The sequence below is a fragment of the Rhinoderma darwinii genome, chromosome 5 (genome assembly GCF_050947455.1).
Source record: "Rhinoderma darwinii isolate aRhiDar2 chromosome 5, aRhiDar2.hap1, whole genome shotgun sequence".
Taxonomy (NCBI): domain Eukaryota; kingdom Metazoa; phylum Chordata; class Amphibia; order Anura; family Rhinodermatidae; genus Rhinoderma; species Rhinoderma darwinii.
Genome location: NC_134691.1, coordinates 213,817,713 through 213,843,595, shown reverse-complemented (window position 1 = coordinate 213,843,595; position 25,883 = coordinate 213,817,713). Strand labels below are relative to the sequence as shown.

General features: G+C 43.0%; 1 long non-coding RNA gene, 1 other non-coding gene and 1 pseudogene across 2 annotated transcripts; 1 reads left to right on the top strand and 2 right to left on the bottom strand.

Annotated features, from left to right (window-relative positions):
• Positions 1–537: 537 nt before the first annotated feature.
• On the bottom strand, positions 538–739 carry LOC142654361 (U2 spliceosomal RNA; annotated as a pseudogene).
• A 13,427-nt stretch (positions 740–14,166) lies between these two features.
• LOC142652849 (uncharacterized) lies at positions 14,167–24,942 on the top strand. The gene is made up of 6 exons (XR_012847952.1): positions 14,167–14,259; positions 16,216–16,296; positions 17,487–17,525; positions 18,623–18,713; positions 18,851–18,970; positions 24,789–24,942. It is a non-coding gene; the product is annotated as an uncharacterized LOC142652849 (long non-coding RNA).
• Positions 14,912–15,094, bottom strand: LOC142654129 (U2 spliceosomal RNA). The gene has a single exon (XR_012848886.1). It is a non-coding gene; the product is annotated as a U2 spliceosomal RNA (small nuclear RNA).
• Positions 24,943–25,883: the final 941 nt, after the last annotated feature.

The window sequence follows — 25,883 nt, the reverse complement described above, 5'->3', positions numbered from 1 at the left end:
AACAAATCCAAATTGGTGGTGTCTTTGTAGGCGAGGGAGGGTTTGTTGCAACTTCAAATCTTCTTTCAAATGTAGGGAGGAGAGCTCATTCCATCACATCCATCTAGTGCACACAAGTCCATTGTGGCGGGTTCAATGGCTGCTTGCTGTTCCCCTACTCAACTCCACTATTCCACTACTTGACTGTAGTGCTGGCTGCATCAATCAGTGGCTGTGGGCTGGCTGGCTCATGTGCAGCTCTTTAACTTACCTAGGAGGAGGGAGAGAGGAAAAGGAAGGTGAATGAGCTGTTCCAAATTGAAATGCAGGAAACACAAGCACAGACACAACACACCCAACACAAAAGGGGGCAATCTATTCATCAAGTCATTTAATAAATTAGGTCATTATCACACATTACAAAACATGCTTTGTATCAAGGCATTGTACAACAGGCTTTAAAATAATGGAATTAAAGGAGAGATCCAATCTGAAAGAAACAAACTATGGCAAAAGCAAAAAGCACTTTTCACATCTGATTTTAGTCACTGGTTTAGGAAAGGGTGGACCGGTCCTGGAGATACTGCAATACCAGGTCAATGCGTGGAGTGGACAGAGCAAGCTCTATTTCCATCTCCCTGTTCTAAAAATCCATTAAATATATGGTCCCCAGATAGGGGATGTATCAGATATTAAACTGATAAGAACAGATTGTTTTTATTTTTAGCTACACCTTCTTTATTTTTCACTTAAAAAACATTTACAATACATTCTTTTATTCCTCATTCACAAGACAGGATCCGAGTGTCTGCCGGGAAAATCTGCCGTTTTTGGCCGATTTTCCCGGCAGGTTTGAATCCGATTTTCATCCGTTCTGATTCCGTTCCGGGCCTTGTTGCCGTTTTTACCGGCCGATTTGCATCCGTTTTTTTCCCTGACCGTTTTTTTCCCTGACCGTTTTTCAATCGGATGAATTTCATTTGTCAATTGTTTTTTTGAGTCGTCCCACTATAAACACACCCAGTAAGGTCACATGATTGCCAGTCAACCTTTTTCACTTGCAGAGTATAAAGAGCTTTGTCTGAATCCCTCAGCTGCATTTCATTGGTTTCAGGGTTTTTCTCTACTATTTATGAGTTGCTAACATGTCCTCAGAAGATTTGAACCGTGTGCTGCTGCTTTGGCTGATTTCTCGGCGATTTGGACAGCAATTGGAAACGTTGACGGAAGAACCAAGTTGGAAGCGTCGGCGGTACTGGGTTCACCCCATTGTGTCTCAGCGTTCCTGGAAGGGACACTTCCACACTCTTTACCAGGACCTGCGACAGCACCCGGAGAAATTTCATGCATTCTGCCGGATGTCCATCCCTACGTTTGACAGGCTGCTGGAGTTGCTGCGGTCTTGTCTCACCCTCCAGGAGACCAACATGAGGCGTTGTATTTCTGCTGAAGTACGGCTCATCGTGACTTTGAGGTAAGCAAATAACCCTATTCTTGCTGTAAATAATGCCCCTTATTTCCCCCCTCCACAGTATGTCTTCTTTAGTAAGCCACACATAATGCCACCACACACTGGAATGTCCCCCACAGCATAATGCCCCTTTAGTGCCCACCACACACTATAATGCCACCTTTACCCTCCCTTCACAGTATAATGTTCCCCCCATACAGTACATTGTCCCCTTTAGTGCACACCATGCAGTGTAATGGGTCCTTTAGTGCCTTACTCCCCCCAAGTGCCCCTCACAGAGCAGACAGTATTTTGTAATATCCATGTCCTTTTTTTTTTTCCCAACAGATACCTTGCGACCGGCAACACTTGTGCTTCCCTGCACTTTGAATTCCTTTTGGAGATTTCCACCATCACAGGGATCATCCCTTCCACCTGCCGGCTCATCTGGATTACCCTCAAGGATATTGTGATGGCTGCACCCTCCCCAGAAGTCTGGCTTCAGATCGCTGATGGTTTTCAGGAAGCTGCACATCAGTGTTAAGAAACCGCCGAACTCTGGCTCCCGTTTCTACAATTATAAGCAGTTTTTCTCGGTGATGATGTTGGCCTTGGCTGACAACAATTACCGGTTTGTGATTGTGGATATTGGAGCCTATGGGAGCACTGCGGATGCTGGCATCTTCAGGGCTTCCAGAATGGGTCAGCGTCGTCTTAACAACCAGTTGTCCATACCTGAAGCACGTCCCCTTCCCGGGGCTTCTGGACCAGCTGTCCCATTTGTCATTGTGGCAGATGAGGGATTTGGACTTTCACGGCATGTAATGCGTCCTTTTCCCAGACGAGGATTGGACACCCGGAGGCGTATCTTCAATTACCGTCTCACCAGGGCCCGTCGTTATGTGGAATGCGCTTTTGGTATCCTTGCCAACAAGTGGAGGGTGTTTCTTTCTCCTATTCAGATGAAGCCAGATAATGTGGACATAATTATCCAAGCCTGTGTCATGCTTCACAACTTCGTCCGCATTCACGATGCCACCTTTGACATAGACGTGGAGCATTAGTTTCCCCCTTCTAATGTACCTTTCGATCACACACCCCATGGAAGACCAGGATCATCTGGTCTGGCAATTCGGGACTTGTATGCAGAATTTTTCTTGAGCCCGGAGGGTTATGTTCCTTTGGCAGCAGGAACACATCTGATTCTGTTGTGTAATGCTTGGGTCATTACCTTTTCTTCTATATGTTTAGTTAGTTATTTAGTTAGTTAAATGTTAGGTAGTTTAGGGACTCACAAGATAATGGGGACTCGACGTCGGCTTGTGAGCCAAAATAGTGTTATTTTAGTTTTCTATTTAATAAATATTATAATTAAAATCCATAGTGGACTACATTTTTATTAATGTTTTTGATTGGTTTACATAATATTGAAAAGCTGGGCAAAGATAAACCAATACCTCATTTCTGAATTGTGTGCATAGAACTAATATTGGTGAAGTGTTTGTGTATGTTTACTGAAAGTATAGCTAAACATTTGACAAGCTTCTGACATGTCATAGTGACATGTCAGAAGTTTGAACTGGTGGGAGTCCGAGCACTGTGACCCCCACCAATTGCTAGAACTAAGCAGCTTAAGCAATCGTGTGAGCGCTCAGCCGCTCCGTGCCTGTTTAGCTGTTTCCGGAAATAAATGTATCAGTGTGCGGACTCAATAGAAAGTCTATGAGCCTGTACTCCGGTACATCGTCTTTCTGGAAAAAGCTGAACAGAAACGAAGCAGCTGAGTGCTCACACGAGCGTTTCAGCTGCTTCATTCGAGCGATTGGTGAGGGTCTCCGTGCTCAGACCCCCACCAATCCAAACTTCTGACATGTCACTATGACATGTCTGAAGTTTGTGGATCGTTTAGCTGCACTTTAACGACTAAACTGTGTGTCCAAAAGTCTGTCATCTATTCCATAGACACATACATTGTTTTATGGTCACACACAGGAATTTGCAGGGTATTCATCCATACGATTGACTCAAATTCCTGTCGAAACTTCTGTGTAACCATAATTATCAATGTATATTTCTACCATGGTATTTGTAAAGGACTTTGAGGAGTCCCTCTGTCTCTGAATACTTCACAAGTTACACAATGATAATTAAAAGTAATATTTTAAAAAAAAAGCAAACATCTTATGGGTGGCTTGCTACTACTACTATGTTATCTCGACACAGAGAAATCAAAATTCCTCTGTGTGAAGACAATAATGTCACACCAAGTTTAATTGCAAAAACAAAGACAAGTTTTCAGTTACATGAAACTAATTTTATTCAACAGGTTAACAAAAAATAAAGTGCAAATGCGCCAACATGGCGCAATAGAGAAATATAACCAAAAACAAAAATGTAACTTTATTGTGAGGGCCCTCCACCTCCAGCATTAATGTCCTGGCTCAAAAGATTCAGAAAAGTGGTGGATAAGCTGGATGATGGCCTAGCTTGAGTGAAGACAGGGGCAGACGATGGTCCCACCATTGTAAATGCCGGCATGGAGGTTGCAGTAAACGAGTGGCAATTGGGAGGTCCACTGACATGTCCGCTGTAGTTACCTGGGACATGCTGGCCATAAGAATGGGCTGCAGAATAGCCAGGATGGACAGAAGAGGAAGAAGGTTGCATGTACCGGTCCTGGCTGAACAAGCTTTGGGAGGAATCCCAAGGGGCAGGAGGTGCTGCTGGTGCTGGGCCAAATAAGGCTTCATCAGAAATGTTGCTGCAGGCCTGTATTGCCCTCACAATTGGAAGAGGATTATTAGGCGGTGTAAACATATCAATGACAGCTAACATTGCCGCTTGCAGCTTGTTGCGCCTCTCCAGCGGGATCCGTCTCACAAGAGGTGCCAAGGACTTTAAAAACAGTTGTTCTTCGCCCTCTTTTGTAAAAGTGGTTAGATGCTCCAGCACTTTGGCATCTATAATTGCTTTCATTGCTGCAACATCAGGGGCAGCCTGGCGAGGTCTACGTGTTGATACCCTCCTGAGAGGTTCTGTGACCGTAGAAGGGGATGCCAGCCTTGCTCCTGTCTCAGGTGTTGCAGAGACCTCATTGACCTCCTCACTCTGCTCTATATTTGTTAAATCCGAATCTGGAGCCTCTTCCACGTCAGAGTTACCAACTACAGTCTCATCCATGAGATTATATGTGGATCTTTTATTAGTTATAAAAGAAATAAAGAAAATGTTAAACATCTAAATATGTTAAAAATTGTAGCCATATATCTGACATTTCAACCTGCACTTAGCTGTAAACCAGTCTACCAGTGGCGTAACTAACGCTGTATCAGCCATAGCGCCTGCTACGGGGCACGAAGCATGTGAAAGCTTGTGCCACCCGCCGTCACGGCTCCCCATGGCCGGAGGCTCTGCTATGAGACGCTCTAGCTGCTACAGCGCGACTACACCGAACACTATGGCAGAGCTCTGGTATTAAAGGGGTTGTTTGTCCAGGACAGGGGATAGATGTGTGATCGCTGGGACCCCCAGCGATAAGGAGAATGGGGGACTGACAGTCCCCCAATGTTCTCCATAGGGAAAAACTCTGACTTCCGTGATCTGTGTCGGCAGCTCCGTAGGAATGAACGGAGCGTGCTCGAGCGTAAACGTGACCATCCCTCCTTTAATAATTATAGCGTTGCTGGATGCAGACAACGGTAGTCCGAGTTTTCTCATGGTGAACTTCGCGGGACTTTCGGTCCCCTGTTCTCCTTAAACAAGGGGGTCCATTGCTTTTGTAGGACAAAGCATAGACTACATTTTGTTTTTTGGGTGGGGGGGGGAGTTTGGGGCTGTACGACGATATCGACTGGGGTGGTTGTATGCTGCTATATACTGGGGGGCTGTATGGTGTGATCTGCAGGGGGAGCAGTATGGTGCTATCCTCTGGGGGGGCTGTGTGGCGGAATCTACAAGGAAGCGCTATCTACAAGGGGGATTGTGTGGCACCCACGGCAGGGTGCGGCCCCAGCCTAAATGTTGCTATGGGTCACCGTCTTACCTAGTTACTTCCCTGCACTCCACACACTATAACGACCAAAAGTACGATGCTAACAACCAAAATGTACTAAAATTTAAGTTAACATGATTACGCAAAATACTATTCTAGAACTACTTACGTCCGCAGATCCAGGACCGGGCGCATAAATTCCAGCTGTCTGGAGAAAATGTAGGGACGCTTGCTGGTAGGGGCGTCCCCACTCTTCCCATGCTTGCGCAAGTCTTTTTTGTACTGGTCACGAGTGTTTGACCATCGTGTCTTCAATTCTCTTACTTTAAAAAAAATAAAAATAATGGGAACACATTAGTAACTTTCGCTTTTTTTTACATAACATGCCGCAATAGCAGTAACATGGGCAACAAGCAGAAACAGCTCAACTTACCGACTGCTTCCCTTGACTTCTGTTCTCTTGAGCACTCCTCCGGGTAGATGTGCCGGGCAATCTCCTCCCACGCCGCATCCTTGCTGTACCGATCATGGTACAAATCACTCCGGCTGTCCCATATGGCTACGTGATCCTGCACCAGCCAATGAGACGCTCTACTTCTATGTATCGAGGCATATCTGTAGCAAGTAAACGGGGAAAATTCAGGTGGGGGGACACAGGCAGGTACTGTCTCACTTTATCACTAGGGATAGTCCATATCTATATATAATGCCACACACTGCACCTCTGCATATTTTGGAAAAGTGCACCATGAAGGTAATGCCCCACCAAACAGTATAAGCAACACCCCGCTCTACCTCCAGTAGATAGTGCCTCTGTAGCTCCCTGAAGGAGCGGAATTCCGTGTGATCGGGGATTCCGCTGCTGGACAGGGGACATAGTAAAAAGAATAATGAAAAAGAATGAACATTATTACTAATGGGAAGAAAATATAAAAAAGGGCATAATGAAATTGTTATGGTTGGTAGACATGGCATGAACAGATTTTCTTTGTAGTTAATGAGGAAATAAACACATATTCCATATAAACAGACGCCTTTTGACATTCCTGTGCTTGATAGACCTGGAATGAACAGGATCTATGTCAGGGGTCTCAAACTCGGCCGGGTAAGTGGGCTGCATATAGAAAAAAATGTGAAGTGGTCGGGCCGCATTACTTTCAAATTTGATACAATACAAAATTATTGTTAATCAATTAGTTATTTGAACTACTATAACACTATATTACTATAATAATAGCGCTAGGTTTAAAATTTGAGAGATTTCTCCACGTGCTTATTTAAACAATCCAGCATTCCAGTTTAAGTGTCGCTAAATGCAGTCCGGCGGCTCAGTTAGCACACATGTCAAGATTGGGCAGCCCCTTGTTAGATAGTGCCACAGTGCCCTCGGATGCTGCCACAGCAGTGCCCTGTGTGGATGCTGCCACAGCAGTGCCCTGTGTAGATGCTGCCACAGCAGTGCCCCGTGTAGATGTCGCCACAGCAGTGCCCCCTGTAGACTGGGACTCCTGCTCTGGGGAAGCCCCTGACATCATAGTCGACGTATGGACAGCGATGTCAGAGGCTTCCCCAGAGTCCCGGAGAAGAGCCGATAATAGCGCTCTGCCCGGGACTCCGCTCTAGGGAAGACCCTGACACACTGTCCATATATGGGCAGCGATGTCAGGGAATTCCACAGCGTCCCGGAGCAGAGCCGATAGTAGCGCTCTGCCCGGGACTCCGCTGTGGGGAAGACCCTGACACACTGTCCATATGTTGACAGCGATGTCAGGAAATTCCACAGAGTCCCGGAGCAGAGCCTGTACTAGCGCTCTGCCCAGGACACCGGCTCTGGGGAAGCCCCAGACATCGCTGTTCATATGTGGACAGCGATGTCAGGGAATTCCAGAGTCCCAGAGCAGAGCCGATACTAGCGGCTGTGTCCCGCGGACCGCAGATGACAGCCCCAGGGGCCGCATGCGGCCTGTGGGCCGCGTGCTTGAGACCCCTGATCTATGTGTAGTTTATTCCATAGAAACAAATACGTAATTATTTTCATGTGCTTTATAGACCTGGAATGAATAGGATATAAATGAAGTTTATAGTGGAATGAACACATATTCCATAGTAACAGATGCCTAATTAAACTACACATAGATACTGTTCATTCCAGGTCTATCAAGCACAGGAATTTCCAAAAACATCTGTTCATATGAAGTTTGTGTTTATTTCCTCCTCACCTCCATCTGTTCATGCCATGTCTACCTAGCATAAAAAAAATCATTATGCCCTTTTTTAGATTATCTTCACATTACTAATGTTCATTCTTTTACTTCATTAGTTTTCAACATTCTTTAGTATGTCCCCCTGGACAGTGCGCTTGACGTCTCTGTCCATATCTGGATAGGGACATCAGGGGCAACTCCTGAAGTGGTATCTCCATGTGGTCGGTGATTCCACTTCAGGAGTTTCCCCTGATGACACTGTCCATAGATGGACAGAGACATCAAGCGCTCTGTCCAGGAGCGGAATCCCCGAACACACGGGGATTCCGCTCCTTCAGGGAGCTAAAGTGGGGCTAGCACATAGAGCAGGCACGAAGCTACAGCAGTAGCAGCCGCTACTAGCGGCGCCATCGGCCATGGTAGGTGTCGCCGCTAGCAGCCGCTATGGCTGCTATTGCTGTAGCGACACCTGAAGTAGCGCCAGAGCGGAAGGAAGGGAGTCATCACTGCGCCCCCTTCCACCGACTGTACACAACAGCCGTGACACACTGTACCCCTGCACATAGCAGGGACCTTGCTACAGCAGTAGCTGCTTGCGGCGCCATCGGCAATGGTAGGTGTCGACGCTAGCAACCGCTATGGCTGCTATTGCTGTAGCGACGCCTGAAGAAGCGCCAGGGTTGGAAAGTACTCTGATTCGCCGGGCCAGGGAGATTTGGGAAGGGAGCCATCACTGCGCGAACTTCCACCGACTGTACACAACAGCCGTGACACACTGTACCCCTGCACATAGCAGGGACCTCGCTACAGCAGTACCCCCACAGTTTACCTCCAGAATACAGGGCTTCTCAATGGGATACACTCCTCCTCCTCACATACACTATGCGCTGTGAGGAGGAGAGAGTGCGCGAGTCACGGTAGACCCGGCCATCACTCGGGACACATTCCGGTGATGGCCGTGTATTACCCGGCCCCATAGACTTCTATGGGGGCCGGGCACCCGGCCGAAAATAGGGCATGTCCTATTTTTTGACGGCCGGTTTTCCCGGCCGTCAAAAAATCGGTCGTGTGAATAGCCCCATTAGGGGTCTATTATTCCTAATGCAGCCGGGTGCCGGCCGATTTATGAACGGCCGGCACCCGGCCGGGAAACCCTGTCGTGTGAATCCCGCCTTACAGTTTTACAGAGTACCAAATATCAACATTCAATTTTCTTGCAAGGACAGCATTTCTCTTTTTGTCTAATACATAATATAAATATAAGTCACTCAATGCAATTGATAAAACATCATTTACTGATAAAAAGTCAAATTTAAATAAGGCAATATTCCTAGCTTTCCATAGAGCTAACTTTGTGCAGTTTATTGCCTTCCATGCCATTTCTTTATTTTCTTTTGCAGGGCATTCCAGCTACCCATATAACCCAGCTTCATATGAAGTCCTTTAAACCGGTTATATTCTTTAGAAGCGGGAAAAACTTCTTCCATCATTTTTTGGCAAAAGGACAGGTCCAAAGCATATGCCTTACAGTCTCATCGTCCAGGCACCTGTCTCTTGGACATTTGGCTGATCTTACAAGTCCTCTATGGTGCATTGATGCGCACAGCTCCAAACTAGGTCCTTCTGTTGGTTACAAAGAAAATAAGCGTTAATCATTTTCCATATTATTTTAGTTTTCTATTCATTAAAACCATTGATTGCACAAAGACCTGTCTGAATTCTAAAATTATTTAAAACCCTCCTGCAATCCTTCAGCTCCTCATTTGGCTTATTTGTTAAATGAAATGTAATAATAATTTTTTCTAAGATTATATAATTTTTGGGTTCCTCAAAATTTTATGGGCAAGTTAAAACAAGGTTAAACCATTTACATTTTCTCATCAAAAGTCCCAAGTTAAAACGTACAAAGAACGACCAATAATGTTCCTTAAAAAGAGCGTTAAAACAGAAGCTAATAAACCTAATATATAAAAATGCACTAAAATTAGGAAAATCTTTGCCTCCTTTCTCTTTAGGCTTAAAAACGATATCTCCATTCAACTTTTCCATTTTAGAGCTCCAAATTTTACTCAACATTTTCTGGCTTGGAGGGAAAACTAAACTCAAGAATAGCAGCAGTGGTAGGATCACCATCTTAATTATTAACATTTTCCCTTCCATCGTTAGGTTTCTCAGTTTCCACATAGAGTTTCTGATTCACTTTTTGGGCTACAATATCCCAGCTATTTTGCCCATTATTTTGGTAATTAAAATTTACTCCTAAAACATCAATGGATTCAACTACAGGTATATTTATGTCTTAAAATTCTAGCTCCCCAATCTTTAAAATACTACGTTTATTAAGATTTATCTTAAAACCAGAACCTTCACAGTAAAAATAGATTTCTCTAAGCGTCTGCCTGAGTGATCGGGCATCGCTGCAGAATACCGTCACATCGTCCATGTAGCTTGTTCCTCCTTATTGCACACAGTAGCGGCTCAAGGGCGCATATAAAAAGCAAAGGGGAGAGGGGACAAACTTGCTTTACCCCAGATTTTAAAAACACATCCTTTTGTTTTAAAACCATTGACTAAAATTTTACTGGTACAGTGATCATAAAACGCTCTTAAAAAGGATAAAAACTCATTAGGTATTCCCATTTTTGCAAGTACTTTAAAAATAAACTGATGTGAAACTCGATCGAAGGCCTTTTCAAGATCTATTGTTAATACAGCCATCTTTCTCTTCCTGCTTTTTGTAGTATCTATTACATCTTTTACCAGGTTTAAATTTTTCCACATACTACGACCCGGTATCGCACAGACCTGGTTTTCGTGAATTATTTTATCTATGATCTCTTTCAACCTATTTGCACAAACCTTCGCCATGATTTTGTAGTCAGTGTTTAATAAGGTAATGGGTCTCCAATTCTTAAGATCTTGCTTATCACCTTTCTTAAAAAGTAAAACCACTAAACCTTTCTTTCAGGAAGTTGGTAAAACCTTAGAACTAAAAAATCTCCGAAAAAAGTGCAAAAATATCCTCTTTTAAAACATCATAAAAAGTCGTATAAAATTCTATTGGGATACCATCTGCCCCTGGAACTTTGCCTTTTTTTAAACTTTTAATTGTCAAGAACTTCTCCTTCAGTTAGGACTCGGCTTAACACCCGCTGAGACCTGACATCCAGTAAATTTTTTATTTCATTTAAGGTATCACGCATACAATTTGCATCTATTTCCTTCTCATTAAAGAGATCTGAATAAAACATGTGCACCTTTTCTAGGATGTTCTCTGTATTTGTTTCTCCCTCCAATTCATCTATAAGAGTACGTTTCACATTTTTCTTTTTAAAAAAATACCTGGTACACTTTTCATTATTTTCAATGTGCTTTACCCTAGCATTAAAAATAATCTCTTTTCCTTTTTGTTCTAAGGCGTAGGTTATCTCTTTTTTTACACTTTCCAACTCCTCCTCCACCTCTACCCTCACACATCTGAGTTTGAACAAGGCTTGTATCTGCATGTTTAATTTATTAAAAACCTATTTTTTTCCTTTGCTTTCTTTACACCAGCTGAAATGAAAAAATAAATTAATTTGGTTTTCATGTTATCCCACCATAGGCTCATTTGCATATTTAACTTTCTTTCTCTTTTACATTTTTCATACAAGATTTTGAACTTCTCCACAATCTCTGGATCTTCCAGGAGGGTCGTGTTCAATTTTCAGGAGTTTTTTTTTTGCTTCACTCCCCCTGAAAGAGAACACTCAAAGCACAAAAGTTTATGGTCTAAAAAGACATTTGATTCCACCCTACATTCATTCTACTGGCTTTAAATGGCTTGAGGAGAAAATAAAATCTATTCGAGAACTAGTGTTTACATTACTCCATGTGGCTCCTTCCACTTCAGGTAAGTTTTTGTTGCATATTTTAAACATATCAGACATATTAAAATCCATTACTAAATTTTTCAATAAAACCGAAGATTTATCATAAAAACTAGAAGCTGCCTGAGTAAACCGTTTTTCTCCTTTAAAAATACAGTTAAAATCGCCAGCTAAAATCAAGGGATAGGAATTATTAATAAATAACAACAAAGTCTCCAGCATTTCTATGCGGGTGCTTTTCACAGTTGAACCATAAAAATGTATGAGCTGCATTTTTTTCCATCTATTGTTATTTTAACTAGTAGAATTCTTCCAGGCATGATTTCTTGTACACAATCTATAATCACATCTCCTTTAAAAAGGATTGCCACACCTGCCGCTCTTGATTCATTTGAGCCTGACCAGACTGATGGGCCACATGGCCAGTCTTTTTAGTATTTCTCGTAGTCTAGGCAGTGAGGTATCCCACACTCCTGCAGAAAAAAGTAAGATGCAGCAAACAAAGAAAGGTAGTTAAGAGCGACTACTCTACTAGTTCTAGTTTTTATCCCTCTCACATTGAGAGAGATACCTTTTATTACAGTCCCCATGGTTTTAGGTCATGAGTTCACCAAAGCTATCATCTTCGGATCCAGCCTGGCTCAAAGAGCTGCTGTCAGAGTGCATGTTATCCACAGACACCATGGAATAGGGAGAGCTGTCAAAGCCACCGATGTCAAAGGTACTTCCTTCTTTCGTATCTATAGTATATCTAGGCACATTTCCCTCAATAGACATTACCCCTGGTCTTATTTCGCCTGGCACACCTTCACCCGCCGTTACCTCCATAGCAATCATGGGCCCCTCCGGCCTCCCTTCTGGAATGCTTTCAGGGTCCAGGTGGGTCTCGACAGGATTGATGGCCTTCTCTGTATACGGCACTGGTACCATCTGGGGTGCACTGTCCTCCTTTATATTTCTTTCTCCCATTTGGGATAAGGCAATAGAAGTTTTCCTTTGGATGCTTCCTTCTTGAGGTATAATGGCCTTTGAAGAGTCCTTATGAGTGCGTGGTCTCTTTGGTTTCACTTCCGTCCACTCTTTTCCATATTCTGCGAGGGCTGGTACAGCTTCATCTGGTTTCCCTGCTTCTGGGTGTGTACTACCATCTGCTGCCTGCTGGCCCCTTGCTGGTTTCCCTGAGTGACGGCTCTCCTTGTCCCAACACTCTGGACGACAGTTGGCCTCTGAGGGGTCTCATTTCTCTCCCTCTGTGGGGGGAGTACCTTATGGGGGCAGGAGGAAAAAAGATGACCTGTACGGTAACATAAACGGCATTTCTTTTCCGCGGTGCATTCAGAAAAGTCACGATTTGCAGTCAAATTTTTCGTGCCTGTATTGTTTGCAAAATCTAAAAAATTTAGGCATTTCAGCAAAAAAAAACTTGCCCAATTTTGAATCTTGCTGGAGGCAAGCGCACTCCTCCAATGCCTTCCGGGTCCAAGATTAGCTTAACAGAAAACCGCCACTTTACAGTCCATATATTCGTTGTAGACTTTTCTTTAACATTTGACGCCTTTAAAGAAAGTAGATAGGAAGATATATAGATCATGCTCAGAAACATAGGGAGAATACATCTTTACCGTTATGAGTTTCCTGTCCTCTGGAATATGTTCCACAATGGAGACCCCTCTTGAGACCAAGTCGTTCTTCATATCTTTCGCTTTCTTGACGAAGTCCTGAAAGATTCCAACAGAAATGAAAGTCAGAGTCCTCTTCTTGGATAGTCTTGGAGACCCAAAATTACCATCTTCTGAATGCTAAATGTCCTGAACAGGATCTCCTCAACAATGTACTTCAGCCCACGGTCATCCGAATCTGAAATAAAGGAGATTCGGACCGTATTTTTTAGCCTTGAATAGGCAGAAACAGAGCCTGGATCCACATCCATTCTCTCCAATAATGGTCTACAATGGCTATTGCAAACCACTGAGACAAGGGGATCACTCCTCAATGCCAGAGATAGCCCCCTTCCCTATAGCTACATGGAACTTAAGCCCAACGAAGGGCGATGTCCCAAGGCCGAGAAGGGGGGTCTCTAAACACTCCTGCAAATGCAGAGGACCTAATTGCCTAAACCAATCCCTTGGCTTAGCCAAAAGGCAGAGAAGCGATAACCCTAAAGTGGCGCGCGTTGGCAGTGCCTGGCCAATACTGCTGTTCACCCTTTGCAGCGATTCAGCCTACTCCTAGGCACCTCCATGGGGCCCTGCCGGCTCACACACTCACACAAGCAGCCAGGCGGGAGGTGAAAAAAGGCCGGAGAGGAAGCTAGACATGCTTTGCTTCTTTTGCTTGCACCACAATGCTGTGCAGAATGCGGAGGAATCTACGTAAAAACGCCTTCCTGGAAACGCCCAAATACCCTCCTGCCGTGCAGACAAACGCTAGCAGCAGCAAGTGCATGCTCACAGCCACCCCTTCTCCCTTCACGCCTTCGACCACCTGCAATACAGTGCCTGCTTGCTGCTGACCAAGACTGCCTGGGCTCAGGCTTCTCTGTCTGAGGTTGCATTATGATGTCATAAAGCTTGCTCTCACTTCTTAGGGCCCCACTATGACACTTGCAAATTTCCGTCAGAACCTTATATTAGACGTTGCTGCTCAGTCAGTCACTCAGTGTTGCCTTGGAGGGCAACACAGCAACATGTGCCCGTTTTGTCTGCACAGCTTGCTGCCAACAGGAGGCCACAAGAGGGAGACAGGGGACTGCTAAATGGCAAATAGGTAGGCATCCTCCTCAAACTTTACTGACACCTTCTTTTCCTTCCTCCTCCTACAACCTCCATCCTTGCACAGTTTTAGTCTTCCTTCCAGGTAACATAGTAACAAATCCAAATTGGTGGCGTCTTTGTAGGCAAGGGAGGAATTGTTGCAACTTCAAATTTTACTTCTTTCAAATGTAGGGAGGAGAGCTCATTCCATCACATCCATCTAGTGCGCAGAGGTCCATTGTGGCGGGTGCAATGGCTGATTGCTGCTCCCCTACTCCACTCCACTATTTCACTATTCCACTACTTGACTGTGGTGCTGGCTGCATCAATCAGTGACTGTGGGCTGGCTGGCTGGCTCAGGTGCAGCTCTTGAACTTACCTAGGAGGAGGGAGAGAGGTAAAGGAAGGTGAATGAGCTGTTCCAAATTGAAATGCTGGAGACACAGAAACATAGACACAACGCACCAAACACGAGGTGGCAATCTATTAATGAAGTAATTTACTAATGAGGTCATTGTCACACATTACACAACCTGCATTGTATAAAGGCATTGTCCAACAGGTGTTAAAATAATGGGATTAAAGGAGAGATCCAATCTGCAAGAAACAAACTATGGCAAAAGCAAAAAGCAATTTTCACATCTGATTTTAGTCACTGGTTTAGGAAAGGGTGCACCGGTCCTGGAGATACTGCAATACCAGGTCAATGCGTGGAGTGGACAGAGCAAGCTCTATTTCCATCTCCCTGTTCTAAAATCCCATTTAATATATGGTCCCCAGATAGGGGACGTATCAGATATTAAACTGATAAGAACAGATTTTTATTTTTTTTACATTTTAATAAAAATTCCAGTACATTAGCACAACCACAAAATCAAATAATCATATTACACAAGTTAAAGTTCCACATTCTTGCAGCTTTTGAAGGACCTAATCTCTTTCTATCTAGTAAATAGTAAACATGCATGTCACTGCAGGCTAGCTTAATGCAGTCTTTTACATCAATAGTCTTTTTTGAAGATTAAAATATTCCTAGACTTCCATAATTAATTTTTAATGCAGTTTAAAAAGATCCACAGTATTCTCTTTTTTTCTTGGGATAAGTCTTTAGTCAGTCCATATAGCACAACTTCATGGTCTAGCTTTTTAAGACCAGTTAAAAATTTTAAAAGTTCGCCTACTGTACTCCATACTTGCTGTGCAAAATTGCAATTTCATAGAAGATGTACTGTGGTTTCCTCTCTCTGACATCCCTGTCTTTGACAAAAAGGACTATTACTTATCCTCCGACTGTATTGGAATGCTTTTGTAGGCAAACATTCATGAACTGACATCCAAGCTAAATCCTTCAATTCATTAGCGAAATAAGGTGAATTAGTGTCTTTCCAAATCTGCTGACTTATTTTATATGTAAAGTTTTTAACAGGTTCCATTGTCTCTGACTTTCTAAAGTGCATAAGTATTTTATTTCTTCCACTTTTTAAAGTGCTAGGCTCCAAGTCTGTCAATTTAAAAATTGTTATAGTTTTTTCTAAAGTGACATTGTGCTTAGAAATATTTGTTACTACAGGTGATGACAAAGATAAATTAATCCACTTCTTCTAAAAACATGTCCAGCAGCATATTTCAAAAAGTAAGACCATGATATCTCTGAAAACATATTTCTAAAATACAGACTAAAATAATTTGCTGTTAGGAAGAGAAATAAGTTGGGAACATCTTTCCCTCCGTTCTTATGCAATTTATACATCTTATCTCTTCGCAGTTTCTCTGATTTAGAACCCTAAACAAATTCAAAGAACAGTCTTTGCAAACTTCTCACACACTGATTTTGGTGTGAAAAAAACCATATTAAGATACAATAAAACTGTAATTAAAACTGCTTTGATTATAAGAATTTTCTCTTCAATAGATAATTTCCTTATCTTCCAAGAGTCTATTTTACGTTTTACTTTTTCTTTTGTTACAGTCCAGCTTAAAACACCATCATTTCTGGGATCAAACCAGACTCCAAGGATTTTGATTTTCTCTGACTGTAGTTGTAACAAAGGTATGTCCACATTACTCCATTCTCCTATTGAAAAACAGTCACTTTTTTGTAAATTTAGCTTAAAGCCAGATGCTTCACAGAAAAAGTCAGTTACCCTAATCGCTCTTTTCAAAGATACAACAGAGTCACAGAAAATACTGATGTCATCCATGTAACCTTTGACTTTTATTTCTAGTCCTCTTCCTCCAGGTATAGGAACACCATGAATAATTTTTTCTCTTCTTAGCTTGCACAGACAAACAAGATGGGCGATCGAGAACATCCCTGTTTGACACCTGAATGTAATAAAATGTCTTCGGTTAAAAACCCATTAATTAGAACCCTGCTAAAAGATTCACAATATAAAAGAGCAATTTGCTGGATAAAAACTTCTGGAAATTTCATTTTTCTTAAAACAGACCATAGAAAAGAATGTGATACCCTGTCAAAGGCTTTCTGAAAGTCTAGACTCAGGATCGCTAACTTCTGGTTTCTTTCTTTTTGGTATCAGATGGCGTCCCTTATGATCAAATTGGCCCATACGCCTCTGCCAGGGACAGCACATACCTGATCCGGATGTATGACTTGCTCCAACACTAGCTTTATTCTGTTGACAAGAATTTTAGACAAAATTTTGTAGTCCACATTTAACAGGGTAATTGGCCTCCAATTTTCAAGTAATTCCCTATCTCCCTTTTTAAATAATAGGATGACTACACCATTTCTCCAAGACTCCGGCAATAGATTACTATTAAAAGCTTCTTTAAAAATCAGGAATAAATCTTCTTTTATATTTTGTAAGAAGGTTAGGTAAAACTCAACGGGCAATTCATCTGACCCCGGAGTCTAACATCTTGCAAAGTTTTTGATGGCAGTGAGTACTTCCTCTATCTTTAACTCTTTGGTTAATAATTCTTGATCAGTTTTATCCAAAGAAAGATCTAAAGTGCTTAGTGTGTCTTTTAAGAAAAGGGGATCAATTTTCTTTTCACTAAAAAGTTCTTGATAAAATTGTTTTGTTTTGTTTAAGATTCCAGTAATTTCTTTTTCTCCTTCCAGTTCTTTGATTGGTTCTTTTAATTCTGTTGTTTTTTTGAGAAAATAGCGTGAACAACTTTAATTATTTTCAAGGTGCTTAACTTTTGCACTGTAAATAACTTCTTTTCCTTTTTCTTCAATGGCTTTAGCTATGTCTCTCTTTTTATTTTTAGGATGAGATCGTCTACGTCAACTCCAACACTCTACAAGCGGTAGCAGGCTTGTATTTTAGTGTTAAGCCACACTCTCTTTTCTCTTGCTATCTGAATACTTTTTTTTTTAAGAAGAATTATTTTATTTTAATCTTTGCATTTTCCCACCATTCAAGCATTGTCGTAAAACAAACTTTTGTTTCCCTTAAATTTGCATAAAACAAAGCAAAATCTGTTCTTAACTGTTCATTTTCAAGTATGGAGACATTCAGCCTCCATACCCCTCTATCTCTTTTCATAGCAGGCAGCTCTAACAAAGCTCCCACCAATTTGTGATCAGAGAAAATATTGTTTTCAAGGTGTATCGAATGTCTCTTTATGGACCGACTTGTAAACAAAAAATCAATACGAGATTTATAGAGATTGTTCTCCCAGGTATATCCTGGGTCCGATGGCTGTAAGACTGACCACACGTCTGCCAGTCTAAAATCTGAAGTTAGGTCTCTCAATTTCTTCCTAGTTTTGTCAAAGCGTACTTCGGAAGCACCTCCCAACCTCACCTCTCCCGGCATCATGCAGTTTAGATCACCTCCCAATATCAGAGGACAAGACCCAGGGAGAAAAACTTGTTTATCTTCAAGTAACTGTGCTCTCTCCTCTACCATAGGAGAAACATAAATATTGACTAACCTTAGATCAAGTCCATTATAAGATGTATTTACTAACAGAGCTCGACCTGGAACTATTTCTGTGAAAGATGTTACTTCGATGTCTCGGTTTTTAAATAAGACACCAATCCCAGAGTTCTTGTTAGCATTGTCACCTGACCATATTGATGGTCCACATTTCCATTCATCTCTCTATTCAGCATAATTGGTATTATGCTCGATTCCACACTCTTGAATAAAAAAAATATCATAATTGAAAGATTCAAGAAAGGAAAAAAAAAAAATCAGCCGCCCTTGTAGGACCCTTTATACCCCTTGTATTCAAAGAGGCTACTCTGATGTTACTCATCTGAATCCGAGAGTTGCGGAATGATGCTATCCGAATCAGACGAAAACACCTCAGTGTTTTGTGACTGTTTGATTAAAACTAGTTTTGTTAGTTTAGGACTTGAAATATCAACTTTTTTTTCTCTTCCTTTGCTCCTCCAGCTCCATAGTTTCCCCCCAGGGGACGGAGGGATCAGGACCTGCCGCTCTGGAAGAAGAAGGTTGCTCCATATCTGATGGAACACCCGATTCGGTAACCGATGTCTCTCCCACTTTCTGAATGACAGTAGGGACAGTGGGAGCCAATTTTACAGTCACTTTTTTAGTCAACAGGACGGGTTTTGTCAGAATAGATGTTTCCACTTATCAAGTTTTCTTTTTGTTTTCCAGGCGCTTTCAAACTCTCCACAGACTCTGGGCCTCCAGAGGGACCTTTAGGAAGACCACCAGATGGTCTAGTTTTAACAACGTCTGCCCAAGACGCTCCAGGTTTGCTTGGACAGTCTTTAAGTACGTGCCCCAAGTTATTACAAAAGTTGCAGATGGTACCTTTCACACAGGTATTAGAAGTGTGACCAGCTTCTCCACAATTGTTACAAACTGTCACTTCTGGTGTAGGGCAGTTATCCTGTCTGTGTCCAAAATGAAGACACTTCCTGCAATATTGGGGCATACCGCTATAGAAAAGATAACATCTTTAATTCCCCAGCATAAAATTAGAGGGTGGATGGCAAAACCCCTCAATTCCTTCAAGGTCTGCCTTTAATTTATTCAGAAAGCGATACTTCCCAGGATTCAAGATTTTTGTTCCTCCTTTAATCTCTGAGAAGTATTTCAGCAGAAAACAGGCAATGTCTTTTTTTTTTTTTATTGAAAGCCCGAGTTGTGCATTCTATCACCCAAGTGCATAAAAAGTGCAGAGGTGCCACACAAAAAGTGCACAAGGATGCGGTCTATCGCAGCCCTTCTCTTAACCCCTTCCCGCTCCTTGACGTACTATTACGTCATGGCAGCTGTATCGTTCGCGCTCCATGCCGTAATAGTACGTCACGGGAGTAACGGCCGTTTCGGCCGTCCTCCCGACACATACAGGAGCTGTGACGCTGCTGTCTTGTTCAGCAGCTGTCACAGCTCCTACAGCGGGGACCGATCGCTGTGTCCCCGCTGATTAACCCCTTAAAAGCCGCGTTCTATAGAGATCGCGGCTTTTTAGGGGTTAAGCTGCCATCGCCGGCCTGCTACGCGATAGCGGCCGGCGATGGTGACTATGGCAACCGGACACCAAACAATGGCGTCCGGCTATGCCATAGACGGAAGCCTAGTGGGTCCTGACAACGTCAGGACCCACTATGCTTGCTGTCAGTGAGTAGCTGACAGTTCTAATACACTGCACTACGCATGTAGTGCAGTGTATTAGAATAGCGATCAGGGCCTCCTGCCCTCAAGTCCCCTAGTGGGACAAAGTAATAAAGTAAAAAAAAAGTTAAAAAAAGATGTGTAAAAATAAGAAAATAAAAGTTTTAAAAGTAATAAAAGTAAAAGTCCCACTTTTTCCCTTATCAGTCCTTTATTATTAATAAAAATATATAAACAAACAAATAAACTATACATAATTGGTATCGCCGCGTCCGTAACGGCCTGAACTACAAAATTATTTTGTTATTTATCCCGCACGGTGAACGCCGTAAAAAAAAATATTAATAAACCGTACCACAATCACAATTGTTTGGTCACTTCACCTCCCAAAAAATGGAATAAAAAGAGATCAAAAAGTCGCATGTACCTAAAAATGATACTGATGGAAACTACAGTTCGTTACGCAAAAAATAAGTCCTCGCACGGCTTTATTGATTGAAAAATAAAAACGTTATGGCTCTTAGAATAAGGTAACACAAAAAGTGAATGATTGTTTACAAAACGTATTTTATTGTGCAAACGCCATAAGACATAAAAAAAACCTATAAACATCTGGTATCGCCGTGATCGTATCGCCCCGCAGAATAAAGTTAATATATCATTTATAGCGCACGGTGAACGCTGTAAAAAAAAAAGTATACAAAAACAATAGTAGAATTGCTGTTTATTAGTCACCACGCCACCTAAAAATGGAATAAAAACTGATCAAAAAGCCGCATGCACCCCAAGAAAACTACAATGGATTCCTCAAGGGGTCTAGTTTCCAAATTGGGGTCACTTTTGGGGGGTTTCCAATGTTTTGGCACCACAAGACCTCTTCAAACCGGACATGGTGCCTAATAAAAAAGAGGGCTCAAAATCCACTAGGTGCTCCTTTGCTTCGGAGGCCGTTGCTTCAGTCCATTACCGCACTAGGGCCACATGTGGGATATTTCTCTAAACTGCAGAATCTGGGCAATAAGTATTAAGTTGCGTTTCTCTGATAAATCCTTTTGTGTTATAAAAAAAATGGTATAAAAAGAGTAAATTTCACCTCTACTTTGCTCTAAATTTCTGTGAAACACCTAAAGGGTTCATAAACTTTCTAAATGCTGTTGTGAATACTTTGAGGGGTCTAGTTTCTAAAATGGGGTGTTTGATAGGGGTTTCTAATATATGGGCCCCTCAAAGCAACTTCAGAAATGAACTGGAACCTAAAAAAATAAATAAATGAGGCAATACTTCGCTTCTTACATTATACTGATAATGAGCCGTGCCCACTCCGAGATGACCCCAGTTTTGACCGTTTGTATAAACGGAGACCCCTATTAGACCGTTCCAGTGCCCGGTTTTCCCAAGCATACACCCCCGAGAAGTGTTTTTCTATTGATGAGTCCCTGGTACATTTTAAAGGGAGGGTTCAATTCCGCCAGTACCTGCCAGGTAAGAGGGCAAGGTATGGCGTGAAGATGTATAAGCTGTGCGAGAGTGCATCAGGGTATACCTACAGGTTTAGGATATATGAAGGAAAGGCCACCCCCAAACCAGACTGCATCCTGGACTACAATAGGTTCATGGGAGGGATGGACTTGTCAAATCAAGTCCTGAAGCCCTACAGCGCCATGCGGTGTGGTATAAGAAGCTGGCCGGGCACATCATACAGATGGCTTTGTACAATGCGTATGTGCTACGTCGATGTGCAGGCCAGAGGGGAACTTTCCTGGAATTTCAAGATCTAATCTTTAGGGACCAGGAAGGGGGGGCACCCAGTACTTCTGGAAGCGAGGCCACACGCATCGTACCAGGGCAACACTTTCCAGGAGAAGGTCCCCAAACCGGTGGAAAGGGAAAGAGTCAAAAGAGGTGCAGAGTCTGCTATAAGAGGGGGATAAGGAAGAACACAATATACCAATGCGACACGTGTCCCGAAAAACCAGGGCTCTGTATAAAAGATTGTTTTAAAATGTATCATACATCCCTTGATTTTTAATTTACCCTGATGCACTCCGCACAGCTTACCCCCCTCATCTTTCCCTTCTGAGCCCTGCCGTATGCCCAGGCAGCTGATAACAGCCACATGTAGGGTATTGTCGTACCCAGGAGAACCCACATTACAATTTAAGGGGTGTATATCTCCGGTGGCGCATGCTGGGCACACTATATTGGACACTGAAATGGCATATACATATATAAAATTGCAAATCTCACACTGCACCATCTGCTGCGCATTATCTTTTACACAGTACCTGTGGGGTCAAAATGCTCACTACACCTCTAGATGAATGTCTTAAGGGGTGTAGTTTTTAAAATGGGGTCACTTCTCGGGGGTTTCAACTGTACTGGTACCTCAGGGGCTTCTGCACACATGACTTAGCACCAGAAAAGCTCCAGTAGGCCAAATGGTGGTCCTTTCCTTCTGAGCCCTCCCATGGGCCCAAAGGGCAGTTTATCACCACAAGTGGGGTATTGCCGCACTAAGGACAAATTGGGCAACAAAATGGGGTATGTTGTTCCTTGTGAAAATAAGAAATTTTGATCAAAAATGACATCTTATTGGAAAAAATATAATTTTTTTCATTTCACAGCCCAATTCAAATAGGTGCTGTGAAAAACCTGTGCGGTCAAAATGATAACAAAAACCATAAATGAATTCCTTGAGGGGTGTAGTTTCCAAAATGGGGTCACTTCTGGTGGGTTTCCATTGCTTTGATACCTCTGGGGCTCTGCAAATGCGACATGACACCCGAAAACCAATCCAGCAAAATCTGGACTCCAACAAACACATAGCGCTCCTTTCCGTCTGAGCCCTCCCATGGGCCCAAACGGCAGTTTATCACCACAAATGGGGTATTGCCGCACTAAGGACAAATTGGGCAACAAAATGGGGTATGTTGTTCCCTGTGAAAATAAGAAAATTTGATCAAAAATGACATTTTATTGGAAAAAATATCATTTTTTTCATTTCACAGCCCAATTCAAATAGGTGCTGTGAAAAAACTGTGCGGTCAAAATGATAACAAAAACCATAAATGAATTCCTTGAGGGGTGTAATTTCCAAAATGGGGTCACTTCTGGTGGGTTTCCATTGTTTTGATACCTCAACGCCTCTTCAAACCTGGCATGCTGCCTAAAATATATTCTAATAAAAAAGAGGCCTCAAAATGCACTAGGTGCTTCTTTGCTTCTAGGGCTTGTGTTTTAGTCCACGAGCGCAGTAGGGCCACATGTGGGACATTTCTAAAAACTGCAGAATCTGGACAATACATATTTAGTAGTGTTTCTCTGGTAAAACCTTCTCTGTTACTAAAAAAAAATTGAATAAAATTGAAATTCAGCAGAAAAAATGAAATTTGCAAATTTCATTTCCACTTTGCTTTAATTCCTGTGAAATGCCTGAAGGGTTAAAAAACTTTCTATATGCTGTTTTGAATACTTTGAGGGGTCTAGTTTTTAAAATGGGGTGTTTTATGGGGGTTTCTAATACATAGGCCCCTCAAATCCACTTCAGAACTGAACTGGCACCTTCAAAAAAAGGCTTTTGAAATTTTCTTAAGAATATGAGAAATTTCTGTTTATGTTCTAAACCTTGTAACGTCCAAGAAAAATAAAATAATGTTCAAAAAACGATGCCAATCTAAAGTAGACATATGGGAAATGTGAACTAGTAACTATTTTGGGTGGTATAACCGTCTGTTTTTCAAGCAGATGCATTTAAATTCTGAAAAATGCAATTTTTTGTAAATTTTCTCTAAATTTTGCAATTTTTCACAAATAAAGACTGAATATATCGACCAAATTTTACCACGAACATGAAGCCCAAAGTGTCACGAGAAAACAATCTCAGAATTGCTTGGATAGGTTTAAGCATTCCGACGTTATTACCACATAAAGTGAAATATGTCAGATTTGAAAAATGGGCTCTGAGCCTTAAGGCCCAAACTAGGCTGCGTCCTTAAGGGGTTAAAAGAGAGAGGCCCCGCATAACTATTCCTCAACCCTCCAAGCCATAGGCCTAGAGGATCAAGGATCGATGATCCCCCCTCGCCGAAGCTTAGGGAGACCTAAACACACTCCTAGGCTTCTACCTGGGCTGCCACCCCAGTGTCCACCTAGGAGCCTGCATCAAAGGTGCACCTCCCCTCCGAAGAAGGGAGGCCGGGTTGCAGGGGAAAAAGGAACCAGAAGGCCACACATTTTCCCCCTAGACCTCAGGAGGGTCCAAAAAGGGCACCGCATCCCAAAATCCTTGTGACAAACGTGACAAACACACAGTGAAAAACAAAATTAAATAAGTGGATGTGCGCTGTGATACAGCCTGGACATCCGCCAGGTATAAAAAATTCCTCATCTCCCAGCCAGAAGGCCAGGAGAAAAAAGGTGTGTGCTTAGAAGTGTGAAAGAAGAGTGCGTGCAAATGTGCCTTCACTCAGTGGGATCCCACCCCCAGTGAGTTAGGGCACCCCAGGGTCACCAGCCCTGGGGCACATAGCAACTCGGGCTTTCAAACTACCCGACCTCCTGACCTCGATCCGGCGGTCGCCTGGTCACCTACAAATGGTACCTTTAAACCAAATGCGTACACCAGAGTGATGACCGTTGTGGTTCCCTGCCCTCACCTCGGCGTTCTGTCATCCCCCTACGATGGCCGATCAACCACCGGCAGGGATGATTACTAACCTCAGCTTGAGCAGGTACTACACTTGATCTTAGCCAAAAGGCCGAGAAGCAGAAAACAGGCAATGTCATCCACCTTCACCCAAGGGTTATACATGAACACAGTCACAACCAGCTCACCAGCAGTATAGAGTAGGGTGAATACCAATCCCTCCTACTCAGGGAGACTCCACTTTATCTTGAGCTGATTGTAGAAATTCTGGCAAGCTTTGTAGTCTTCCAAGACAAGGACATAACTACCTTTTCCATGTTCTTCTAGGCAAAGGATATCCGACTTGTCAACTGCCAAGATGTTAAACAGCACTGTGTTCACCAGAAATTCCAAATGAATCTTCTCCTGGGAGGCTTCGTCGATGTCGATACGGATTCCATGCTTCATCCTGGATTCTCCAGCCTTCAGGAATTAAATTCGGCTTTCCATCGCCAATTGATCGCCAGTTGTTCTTCAGTTCACCCCTTATAGCAGCAGGTAGCTTAAGCTGCAAGAGCGATGCAACAAGGCCAAGGATGCCACGTCCGAACCTGCCTCTTCAGCTAACCACTTGGGTTTAGCCGAAAGGCCGAGAAGCGATAACCCCAGAGTGGCGCGTGTTGGCAGTGCCTGGCAATACTGCTGTTCACCCCTTGCAGCGATTCAGCCTACTCCTAGGCACCTCCATGGGGCCCTGCCGGCTCACACACTCACACAAGCAGCCAGGCAGGCGGGAGGTGAATAAAGGCCGGAGAGGAAGCTAGACATGCCTTGCTTCTTTTGCTTGCACCACAATGCTGTGCAGAAAGTGGAGGAATCTACATAAAAACGCCATCCTGGCAACACCCAAATGCCCTCCTGCCGTGCAGACAAATGCTAGCAGCAGCAAGTGCATGCCCAAGTCACCCCTTCTCCCTTCACGCCTTCGATCACCTGCAATACAGTGCCTGCTGACCAACACTGCCTGGGCCCAGGCTTGTCTGTCTGGGTTCCCATTATGATGTCATAAAGCTTGCTCTCACTTCTTAGGGCCCCACTATGACAAGGGCAAAGTTCCGTCAGAACCTTATATTAGACGTTGCTGCTCAGTCAGTCACTCAGTGTTGCCTTGGAGGGCAACACGTGCCCGTGTTGCCTGCACAGCAACATGTGCAGCTAGCTGCCTCCAGGAGGCCACAAGAGGGAGACAGGGGACTGCAAAATGGCAAATAGGCATCATCCTCAAACTTTACTGACACCTTGTCCTTCCTCCTGCTACAACCTCCATCCTTGCACAGTTTGTTATTCTTCCAGGTAACATAGTAACAAATCCAAATTGGTGGATTGGTGTAGGCAAGGCTTTGTTGCAACTTCAATTCTTACTTCTTTGAAATGTAGGGAGGA